Genomic DNA, 12940 nt, shown 5'->3' with positions numbered 1-12940 from the left:
GAACTATCTTTTCTTGTTTACACCATATATTTCCACCACAAAAACAAAGATATCATCACAGGAGTAATATTTCCCCATACTGAAAAGTTAAGTAGACCATCCAAAACTTTAACACTATATCAATACTCACAATATTGACCGAAACATTTTGCTATACAAAAAATAAATCATAAAATGAAAATATTAAGTGAAGATTTAACATTGCAATAGAATCCAGTAGAGTAAACATCTGCTTCATTCTACTTAAACTCTATTCCCTACTGAAATGAAAATAAATCAAAGTTATAGTTTTAATCCTTCCCTTTCTGCCAGCATTTATACTTAGGGTTTCTTAACTTACAACCATAAGAAATATGGTTATATTTGCAGAAATTTAGTGAGTTCTTTCCAAACATAGTCACCTGGCAACACCTCTATATTTGCAGTTGGCTAAAGTATGCTTCTAATGGAAACAGGATATAATACCCCCAATAGCACCATATGTGATATAGGCAATCAATATATTTGCAAAAGCCCCTTAGCTCAAGGAAAATTTAATAAAACATATACAAATAATAATGAGTGTTATAATGTCAGAGACTGAGAAGATAAAGAATGAATCACCAAAAAACATGGAAAAGGTGTTGTTTAATGTATGGAATTAGTTGCCTGCAAACAAGCATGTCACTACACAGAGGAGCAGTGGTTGACCTCCCTCTAATCACTAACTCATAAATATGCTACATTTTGCCAGAATAAAAATGACAAGTTTTAAGATTCCAAACTTCTGAATTTGGAGTTTTCAGTTACTTGGCAAATATTAATTCTTTTCCCTGAAATTTGAATGAAGGAAGGTTTTTTTTGTTTGTTTGTTTGTTTGTTTTTTGTTTTTTCCAGCTCCTGTATGTTCAAGGGAGCCCTGGTGGTACAGTGGTTAAGAGCTCAGATGCTAACCAAAAAGTCTACAGTTCGAATCCAGCAGTCGCTCCTTGGAAACCCTATGGGGCAGTTCTATTCTGTCCTATAGGGTTTTGGTTTTGATTTGCTATGCTCAAGGCACACTAGATTATGTGTTTGAGCCTGACAACAATCACCACCTGAAATAATTTGGTTCGTTTGTGTTTGCCTCATTATTTCTATCTCCGCACTGGAATATAAGCACCAATAGAGCAGACAGATTTTCTAGCAGAAAGATTTTCTATTCTATTCACTACTGTATCCATGAGACCTGGAACTGAGTAAGAGCTCAATAAATGTTTTTATTTAATATTTAATTAAAGTAGTGAGGCAAATTATCATATAGCTAAGAACATGGGTCCTGAAGTCAGACATTCTGCAATAACCTACATATGGTGCAAATTTAGTCATGTTATTAGTTACTAATCTTGCTGTACCTGAGTCTTTTCATCAGTAAAATGTGGATAATAATAGTACAATCCTCATGGGGTTGTCGTGAGGATTGAATACATAATCCAAGTAAAGTGCTTAGAAGAGAGCTTTGCACAAGTTATGCACTCAATAAACATTCTTGTTAGGTGCCGTTGAGTCAATTTCCATTCATAGCAACCCTATAGGACAGAGTAGAACTACTCCATCAGGTTTCCTAGACGGTAATCTTCATGGAAGCAGATTGTCATGTCTTTCTCCCATAGAGCCACCATGCATGTTCAAACTGTCAACCTTTCAGTTAGCAGTCAAGCACTTAAATGTTATTAAATATAAGGAATCTGAAGTCCAGAGATTTTCATAGCCAAAATTACATGTTTAATAACAGAAGAAAATTTTTCCTAAATTGAGAGTTTATGCTCTTAGGCTGTGTTTTCTAGAGAAGCAAAACCAGTAAAGCGTATTAATATATAGAGAGAGATTTAAATCAAGGAAATGGCTCACATGGTTGTAGATGATGGAATTTCTCAAGTCAGTGGGTCAGGAGAGAGGCTTCTCCTGATGCATGCAACCACAGGGGATGGTGAACCCAAGATCAGCAGGTCAGAGAGCAGAGTGCTTGCTCACAGGCTGTGAAGATTGACAAATCCCAAAGATCAGCAGACAAGAACGCAGTTAAGCTGCTAGCTCAAGTCCCAAGAACCAGAAGTCAGATGAACAGGAGCCAGCTGCAGGATCCACGATGAGCAAAAGCTCACAAGCCTTGCCACAATATCCACTTATATTGAATGCAGGCCACACACCCAAGGAAACTAGCTTTCAACTGATTGGCTACTCATAGCAGATCCCATCATGGAGGTGATCACATAATATCAAATCTCATCATGGAAGTGATTGCACCATCATACAACTAACAAACCACTGAGAATCATGGCCCAGCCATTTTGACACACCACCTTTACCATCACATGCTCATTCTACTAAATTTTTCTGACCACTCAGGACACTATGATGACATTTTATGGAATATACAGATTTCTCAAAGCAAAGTAATACATTTACACAAAGAGATAAGCAACTGTTTCTACAAGCAGAAAATATATTCATACTATTAGTAATAATTTTGTAACATTTCAGGCTTAGGCCTCAATTTGAGAGACTTTTAAAGTATAAGAATTGCCTTTTAAAGTACTAATTAGGTAGTTGTCTTTGTTAGCTTATTTCACAGAAGGAAGTAACACATCACTTGAGGTAGGTAGCCCCGGTCTGCAGAGGAGGCCACCAGTGAACTTCTTAGTGATGCCGGTATCCCTCTTATCAGTTGTTCATGATGGCTTTGCTGACTTGTGTATCTTCTGGGTCTTCCTGTGGAACATAATCCTCTAGTGGTTTTTCTGGCCTCTCCTAATATACACATTCCAACATGCCCACATCTGAGCCTTTTGGTCATTGTATTTACCATCTGCCAGGTCAATGTACGTATTTTCACTTCCTTCAGCTTGGGTCATCACTTTCTCTAGGTTTCTAAGAGCTACCATAGCAGTGAGTTTGCCCCATCCTTGGGTCCCTACCAGAGTGTTAAATCCATGCCCTGAGAAAGTGCCCCAAGCCAGTGGATTTTCCTGTAAATAAAATATTTTATTAAAAACCCTACTTAGAAAAATATTTTATTAAAACTCCTACCTGGAAAAAAAAAAAAGCCCTGGAAAGAATGCAAATGTCCATCAACAGATGAATCGATAAACAAGATGTGGTATATCCATACAATAGAATATTTCTCAGCTATGAAAAGTAATGAAGTTTGGTACATGCTACCACATGGACGTAACTGGATAACATTATGCTGAGTGAAATAAGTTTGACAAAAAAGACAAATATTGTATGATTCCACTTATATGAGATATCTAGAATAGGCAAATTCAGAGTCCAAATATGATTAGTAGTTACCAGGGGTCAGAGGGAGAAGGGAATGGTAGTTATTGCAGAAGGAGTACTGAGTTTCTGTTTGGGGTGATGTAAAATTTTTGGAAATGTTTAGTGGTGATCATAGCATGACATGGTGAATGTATTAATGTCACTAAGTTGAACTTAAAAGTGGTTAAAATGGCCAACTTTACAACAAAAAAAAAAACCCTGGTTAGTCTTTTGTTGTTGTTGTTCATTTATTGTTGTAATTTAAATGAAAGTTTATATTTCAAGTTACTCTCATACAAACATTTATACATACATTGTTATGTGACCCTAATTGCTCTCCCTATACTGTGATAGCACACTTCTCCTTTCCACCCCTGATTCCCATTTCCATTCAACCAGCTCCTAACCCTCTCTGCCTTCTCAACTCACCTCCGGACAGAAGCTGCCCATTTAGTCTCATATATCTACCTGAGCTAAGAAGCACACTCTTCACAAGTATCATTTTATGTCCCACAGTCCAGTCCAATCTCTGTCTGAAGAGTTGGCCTTGGGAATTGTTTTAGCTCTGGGTTGACAGAGAGTCTTGGGACCATGCTTTCTGGGGCTCCTCCAGTCTCAGTCAGACCATTAAGTGTGGCCTTTTTACTAGAATTTGAGTGCTGCACCCCAACTTTCTCCTGCTCCATCAGGGACTCTCTGTTGTGTTCCCTGTCAGGGTGGTCATTGGTGGTAGCCAGGCACCATCTAGTTCTTCTGGTCTCAGGCTGATGAAGTCTCTGGTCTATGTGGCCCCCTCTGTCTCTTGGGCCAAGACTTTCCCTGTGTCTTTGGTGTTCTTCATTCTCCTTTACTCCTCCTGGTGGTTGGGACCAATTGATGCATCTTAGATGGCCGCTCACTAGCTTTTAAGACCCCAGATGCACTTACCAAAGTAGGATGTAGAACATTTTCTTAATAAACTTTGTTATGCCAATTGACCTAGATGTCCCCTGAAAGCATGGTCCCCAAACCCCCATCCCTGCTACTCTTTTTTATTATATTCAGGAAACTTCTTAGCTTTGGTTTAGTCCAGTTGTGCTGACTTCCCCTGTAGTGTGTGCTGTCCTTCCCTTCACCTAAGATAATTCTTGTCTACTATCTAGTTGGTGAATAACCCTCACCCTCCCTCCCCACCATCATAACCATCAAAGAATGTTTTCTTCTGTGTTTAAACCTTTTCTTGAGTTCTTATAATAGTGGGCTTATACAATATTTGTCCTTCTGAACTTGACTGACTAAATTCACTCAGCATAATGCCCTCTAGACTGGTTAGTCTTTTACTTAATCGTTAAGACCGAGATTTCCGGTGAACCACCCTGGAGAAGAAAACTTCAGCAATGTTACTGCACACAGCCGTCACCACAGTGAACCCTGTGAAGCCAACTAAATACCACTCCTCATCTTCACTAAAGGGTGAGTTTGACAGTAACATAATTTAAGAACTCATTTTTACACAAAGTAGTCACACCTTGAATACATGTATTTTCCAAACTCCAACTAAGGTACGTAAATTTATGTCTTAGTCATGGTGGGAATAATGAAAGCAGAGATTTTCTCTACTCCAATGAGATATTTGATGAAAACAGGTATGATTTCGGTTGTTCTTTAATTCCTAGTCCCATAGCCATAACCTCCCTGAGTTTATTCTGTTTAAAGTTTAGCTTTTTGTTTGTTTGCTTTTGCTTCCTTTTTAAGTAATGTTTTATTGGTGAGAGAGCACGGTGTAATTTCAAAGATTGTACTTCATGGATAGAAATAGATCAATCTTGCACATAAAATGGAATAATCCAATACTAAATTTGCTGCAATATCCTTTCCCGTATCTATCCTTTCCTTACCATCATCAGATTAATCTCTCTAAACATGATTTCTATTTTTATGTTTTTTTAGTACATAGTATGTACTCACATACATACTCCCATACATAAATAGATATCTCTGTACATATCAGTATGTAAGTGTACATATCAGCATATAATTGCAAAGGGTCAACTGGAGTAAAGTTTGTTGTTGCTGCTGTCGTTAGGTACGGTGGAGTTGGTTCCAACTCATAGCGACCCCACGTACAACAGAACAAAATACTGCCCAGTCCTGTGTCATCCTCAGAATCATTGCTATGTTTGAGCCCATTGTCACAGCCACTGTGTCAATCCATCTGGTTAAGGGTCTTCCTCTATTTCACTGACCCTCTACTTTACCAAGCAAGATGTCCTTCTGCAAGGACTGGTCCCTCCTCATAATATGTCCAAAGTAAGTGAGAATAAAGTTTACTAAATGATAACTATGTCTGTTGTAACAGATAAAATTTAGCATATTTTTGATAATCTACATTTTTTAATTGCATATGCATTATTTCAGTTAATCCTCAGGTAATCATGTAATTCATTATCCAAACAAGGCTTTATTGAGAGTGAAAGGGGACACTTCTAATATATATCCTGAGGCAAATGACATAAAAGTAGACTGTCCTGGACAAACAAGGATGTCTCTCCACTCTGTTTGATCCTCACCATGAGGGCTTTTCAATCACATTTCATGCATAAACCATTGAAGGACGTTGACTAGCCTCAGGTTATACAACTGGTATTTGGCAGAGATGGGCTTCAAATCCTGCTCCTGTGCCTTCAATCTTCTCTTTGCACAGGATCTCATTTGCCTGTTCTAGTTCCTGTGGTCAGATGTGCGCTTGGCTCACTCTTTCAATTAGCTGATGGAAGAGTTCTTGTGAACTTCTCTTGTGACCCTTATCTTTGTACTATGGATATCGGTTCACTTATCTCAATTCCTAAATTGTGTGTAAATCAGCTTATTTGAAATAAACATTTAATCTTTCGTTGTATATTATTTATCTATTGATGTGTAAAAATTACTTCAGCACTTAGTGATTTTAAAGAAAAAGTATTTATTTTTCCTTTTTCAAAAATGGTACCAGAGGCTTCCAGCTGAGTCGTTTTTAGTGTGCTTTGTACCAGTGGAATTTTGAGGTCCAGTAGCCTCCTTTCATTCTGTGCTTTTCTTATCTCTTTAAGTCCAAGCTAACAGTGTTTCTCCTGACATACCAAAACCAAAAACCAAACCCATTGCTGTCAAGTCGATTGGGCCTTTTGCGAATCTCATCACTTCCGGTCATTCTGCGGTACAAAAGCTACACCCACAAATTCCGAAGGGCAGTAATCAGTTTTTAATTTAATTTAGCAATCTTATACCAATGTTCTTTCTGTCAGTTACTATAAATACAAATCGTCAGTTACTGTAAATAAATTGTCAGTTACTATAAATACAAATTGTCAGTTACTATAAACACAAATTGTCGAATCTCCTTTATAATCCCATTAGTTCCATCTTTAAAGAGTTACATAATTTTTGACTAATACTCATTTAACTTCTATGAGAATCATGTTTTTAACTATTCTGAAAAGTATACTTTGAGAATAGATTAAGTCTGAGAAAACACAAGGTTCCTGTTATCAATATAATGTTATTGTCGATGTTGATAAGGAGATGTCATGGTTTTTTTTTTTTATTTTTAAATTATTATTGAAATGATGTTTAAATAAAGTTGACAAATGATACATAGGAAGGAGTGTAAATTGATTGTAATATCTATCGACTGTATGATAAAAAAGACTGATTTAATTAAACAGATAATTGACTGGCTAAGCAGCGTTTCTTCTTTTCCTCACAAAATCTTGTGAAATTTCTTAGTTGAAAAGAGTGGATGGACCTTACTTCTAAAAGAGTATAGCTGGCTTCTGCAGGAAGCTTTAAATACGCTGCCAACATCATTTATTGGAGAGTGTAGCAAAGGGCTCAAGACTTCCTGTGAGGCATTCGAAGAAATAAAAATGTTTCTTTCGCTCTTGATGATTTAAAAGTCACATTAAGGAGAAACCCTGCCATCTTCTTCTTAGTTAAACAAAGAGGCCATCAATTGAAAAACCAATAGATGAAAATGGCTAACTTATTTATCTGGAGAGAAATCATACTTAGAAACGAGATCAAATTTCATGACTCCCAGACTGATTGAATTCCTTCTTTTAGTTCAGCTATCCAGAGGATAAGAGACTAGAATAAACTTTGATTTTAAACTTTTTAAAAGTGATAACCAGGAAAAAAACAAACAAACAAAAAACCTATAAGCTCATTTTTATGGCATTTTCTGTGTGTTCCCAGCTCATGAAACAGTCGCTACAAAAACTCAGGCTCCCAAACTAAATGACAATTAATGATGTTGAAAGAAGTCGCATCTTATAAAATTCATTTTGAAAGGTGGTAATCTGATGAACTCAGGAGAAAGATGGTCAGTCTGCTTCCATCAAGATTACAGCCTTGGAAACCCTATGGGGCAGTTCTACTCTGTCCTATAGGGTTGCTAAGAGTCGGAATTGACTCGACGGCAACGAGTTTGGTTTGGGGGTTTGGAATCTGATAAAACAGAAGCCTCTAAAGAAAGAAAGCTTTTTCAGAAACAGTTTATTATATTAATTCTAGAATATGGACATAACTAGGTCCTATCATCTATAGTTTATGTAATTTTTGTCCATTTTATCTTATGACTGTTTTTTGGAAAAGTAGCCCAAAAAGTTTATTGAAGGAATTCAGAAAATTTAAACAGACCAACTCTTTGGGCAGCTTTTATGCCTGACTGCCCTTCAGTCATGTCTAGCTTGAGAGGGTATGCACTGTCTAATCTAGTGTAATAAGTCATGAAATGATTTTTCTGAGTGAGACAAAAGGGACGTTACTTGAAATGCTACCATGGCATTGGAATGGTGGGGCAGGCTGATGCAATTACTGAGAAGGCCTGTTCATTCCTTCTTCATTCCTCTGTACCTGAGGACAAAATTATTATTCAGCACAGTTAGCTCTCGCACTGCATCGAGAGTGAGATTAGAAAGTACTGATTTATAAGGAGCGTTATAGCTGGAATAAGAAATTCAGATAAGCAAAATGACTTAAAGGCTTTATTTTATTTCTCTGTTTTATTTTACTCTGCTCCTTGCCATCTATGTTTAAGTTGTATAATAATTAATATTAAGAGGTTACCATTTACATGTATCCCTACCCACACCCCAAATATATAACTTTGTATTCAACTACCGTTTCATCTCTGAAGCAAGAGAATTTTAATATGTGGGCATATAAATCATGCTGCTGCATGATAAATGTACCACAGAACATTAGGTCTCATGTCCTGATAGAGAAGTAAATAGCCTTTGAAGGATACAATGTTCTCATGTCCATAGCAAATGGTGAGAGGTGGAAGTCCTAATCTAGTTGCTCTAGCCTTTGCAATACAAGTAAAGTTTACGCGACTTCCCTTGAGATTCATAAATTCAAATTTTTTTATTTTATCTATTAGTTTTGAATATGCAATCAAATAGAAAATATTATAGACTGGAATCCGTGCAAGCAGAATAACATGCTAATCTTGTTGTGCCAGTGTGCACCCCTTTCACCCATTGCTCTTGGATCCGTCCTTTCAGGCCACACTGCTTGAGATGCAGAATACTTTATTAGTCAGTACAGAAGTGCCATACTAGTAATACGACCGTTTTGGATTGAAAATTTGAAGTATTTAGGATTGTCCTTAATGCAATCTGTTGAAAGAGACAGACGGTAGAGCAGGTAGAGAGGTTCATACAATCGACACACGCAGACTTCCCTCTGTATACTAAGCACCGCACAAAATGCCAACAAGCAAAAGAATGGATTGTCAGAGGCTTAATGTACCTGAGGAGAATTGAAAAATTATAGTGTTTAATCCCAGTAAGCAAGAAGTAGTAATTGGAGTATTTACTACATTTCACCAAAGGAATACCCATGTGAGTCATTCAAATCTCCAGATAAATCGTATTTCCTCTATTACATTTTTAATCCTTTTTGATGGGATTATCCCCAGTTTTTTTGAAGTCTGCTCTTCTCCTATAAGGAGGATCTGGATTACAATCTTAGATCCTTAACCTCAAATAAGTCAACTTTCCTTCCACAGAGGAAGGGACAATTTCAAAACACTTTGTTAAGATGTATTAAACCTAAAACCAAAAAAAGAGAAAACAAACCCGTTGCTGTCAAGTCAATTCGGACTCATAGCAACCCTACAGGATAGAGACACAGTAAAAGTGCCCCATAGGGTTTCCAAGGAGAGGCTGGCGGATTTGAACTGCTGACCTTTTAGTTAGTAGCCAAATTCTTAACCACTGCGCCACAAGGGTTCCAGATTATACCTGGTCTACTTAAATCATTTAAAAATATTTAGAACTACATTTAGAATGGCAACATTTTAGCAGGAAATAGTATAAGTTACAATTTTAAAATACATCTGTGAAATTTGTAGTGATAAAGTGTTCTTCATTACATTTCAAACCTTGACCACGAAATTTTCTTATAAAGAGCTATATCAAAGCTTTTTTATATTTGAGCTGTTTTTTGGTTTTTTTGCAATGAAAATTTATAACGCTAGATTTAAGAAAATGATTCTTTCGTAATAAAAGCATGGTAAAATGTCACCACAAATACCATGAATTTAATTTGTATATTATTAATTATAGTTTGCAAATTATAGATGAGCAAGAATCCTGCTGTCTATATTCTGATTCTTACTGACAAATATTCAGTAGGGTGCTAAGGTTATTCCCTAATACATGAAGAATGAGATCTGAAATATGAAGCTCACTGACTTCAAGAAAAAGGATCTTAGAGACCACTGCGTCCATCACCTCAAATTTGCACAGTTTAAATTGGTAAACGCACAGAGCATTTAAATATCCAGCCATTTTTTAGAACAGTCAACACTGGAAACAAAAGCGAAGCCTTGCACTCTCTTGCAATGATGAATATATATGTTGCAAGTCATTTTGATATGTACCATTCGTATTTTGATCAGACACAGGTATGGTGATTCATATGTCCCATGAACTAACGCAAACAACATTATATTACATACTAATGTAAATAACAGGCATCTTAACACACTTCATTTGCCTACGACCAAACCTGGACTTTAAAAGAGGTTTACATACATGAGCTCATGTTGACATTGCTAAATCTGCTACATAGGAAGTTAGAAATGAGGAGCAAACTAGTCATGTTCTTGCCTTATTAAATCTGAAATATCAAGACAGGTCACCAGGAGTCTTACTTGCATTGAAGTTCTGTGATCTTGGGATGGGGCCAGGGATGGGGGAAACTGCATCTGAGATTTTAAAACTAAAACCAGGTCCCAAATCATAATGTTTAGGATTCTGTGTGATAAAGGGAGAATAAAGCTCTTTTAGCTCTTCTGAAAGATGCTCTATAGGAAATTTCCCCATCAGTAGGTGGAATTGGAAAGGCACAAGAATGATCTAGACAAAGGTAAACAAGTAATATTTATTAAAAGCCTACAACACAGGTCAGACACTATGCTAGATTGTTTCATTAAAAAAGATATCCTTGATTCCTCACAATAACCCCATAAGTAAATAGATACTTATCTGATGTCAGAGTTTTAAATTCTTTTGTGAACACCACACGTGGAATAGGAGGTCAATATATATCTTTTAGTGGGTAGGAAAGACTTCTTCTCCAATCCTAACAGGCCCCAGAGTAGGTATTCCTATAGATTAGAGATAAAATGCTTAATTTCTGGAGCCAGACTACCTGGGTCCAACGCTGGTTTACCAGCTACATGACAGTGGACAAGTTACTCCCTCTAAACATTAGTATCCTTGTCTGTAAGAAGGTCCGGATAGGGTGTTTGTGAAGGTTAGGTGAGGTAAAGTATGTATAAATCTTAGCACAGTGCCAGGCACACACTAATATTTCAGCCCTCAGATATTTTTAGTATTATAAATCTGTCCAGCAGAGGGAGGAATAAACCTAGAAAAGCAGAGTTCCTTTTTAAGGACCCCCGAAGACCAGAAAGAAACCAAACTTTCAGAGGACCAGAAATAAAGATAATTTTATATTGTAGGGAAATTTTCCTTTTGGAAGAAAAACTACTGTGGCTCTCAGTAAAGAGTTTGGATATTGGACTAACATCTAGAGACTCAGAAAGTCAAAACAAAATCTGGACCTACAGAAACAGGAAGAAGCTCACCGTTACTTGGGAAGCCCAGCAATTCTGAAGTTGGGACTAAAACAGCCAAGACATGAGGGACCTAGGAAGGGGTGCCTGAGGAATCTGTCAGTTATCACACACTCCCCAGTATAGAAGGGAAGTGAGGGCTGAGGAATAATAATGAGAATTCTTTAATCCTTACAGCAATATTATGAGTTACAAGGAAACTGAGAGACAGAATGGTAATTTTCCTAAAGCCTCAAAGTTAAAAGTGATACAACTGAGATTTGTATCCGTTATGTGATTTTGCACAAAAGTCTCCAATAATCCACAAGTTTGTTTGTTTGTTGCTCATCTAGCCCAAAGACACCATCTTAGCTCATTGATATTCTGCCTGTGTCCCAATAAAAGAGGATGCTGGTCACACCAAGGGTCATATCTATAGAAGGAGGGTGTTACATGGGAAAGGGATCTGGTTTTTACAATATTTTGAATCAAGTTTCTCTGAGTTCCCTTTACAACAAGGATACAGGACATTTTTCTCTATTCACACCATATGCTTTGTCCTTCTCCATCCTTACCCCTGAAAAGTATTTTTGTTTGTTTGTTTCATAATTATATTTAGAGTTATGTCTAGAAAGTTTTCCTAAGCCTCCATAGCGAGCCAAAAACTCTTCTCAAAAGGAGAGCAGTTTTCTTCAGTGGATGGCATGGCTTTGCTCCAAAATTTTAAGTTCTGTGCTATATTTAGCCTTTGGTGGCCTACAAAATGTTCCAAATAGCTCCCCTACCTGACTGAGATGCTTCAAAGACCACTGGACTTGCTGTGTCACATGGTCCAAGTGACAGAGCACCTTGTGCACAAGTGGGGCCTGTTGCAAAGCATTCGCTTGTTCTGGGTCTCACTCAAAATGTTTAGTGGGTCATTTGATGAATGGCTTAGAGTACCACACAGAGATGATTTATGTTTTTGTTGTTAGGTGCCTTCGAGTCGGTTCCAACTCATAGTGACTCCATGCACAACAGAATGAAACACTGCCCAGTCCCACACTATCCTCACAGTCATTGTTATGCTTGAGCTCATTGTTGCAGACACCATGTCAATCCATCTCATTGACGGTCTTCCTCTTTTTCACTGACCCTCTACCCTATCATGCATGATGTCCTTTTCCAGGGACTGATTCCTCCTGATAACATGTCCAAAGTATGTGAGATGTAGACTTGCCATCCTTGCATCTAAGGAGCATTTTGGTTGTACTTCTTCCAAAAGAGATTTGTTGGATCTTTTGGCAGCCCATGGTATATTCAATATTCTTCACCAACACCACAATTCAAAGGTGTATATTCTTCGGTCTTTCTTAATCATCGTCCAGTTTTCACAAGCATATGAGGTGATTGAAAACACTATGGCTTGGGTCAGGCACACCTTAGTCTTCAAGGTGGCATCTTTGCTTTTCAACACTTTAAAGAGATCTTTTGCAGTAGATTTGCCCAGTGCAATGGGTCATTTGATTTCTTGACTGCTGCTTCCATGGGTGTTGATTGTGGATCCAAGTAAAATGAAATCCTTGACAACTTCAA

The sequence above is a fragment of the Trichechus manatus genome, unplaced genomic scaffold (assembly GCF_000243295.1).
Source record: "Trichechus manatus latirostris isolate Lorelei unplaced genomic scaffold, TriManLat1.0 scaffold00139, whole genome shotgun sequence".
In the NCBI taxonomy this organism is placed as follows: Eukaryota; Metazoa; Chordata; class Mammalia; order Sirenia; family Trichechidae; genus Trichechus; species Trichechus manatus.
Note: the sequence above shows the minus strand (reverse complement) of the source record.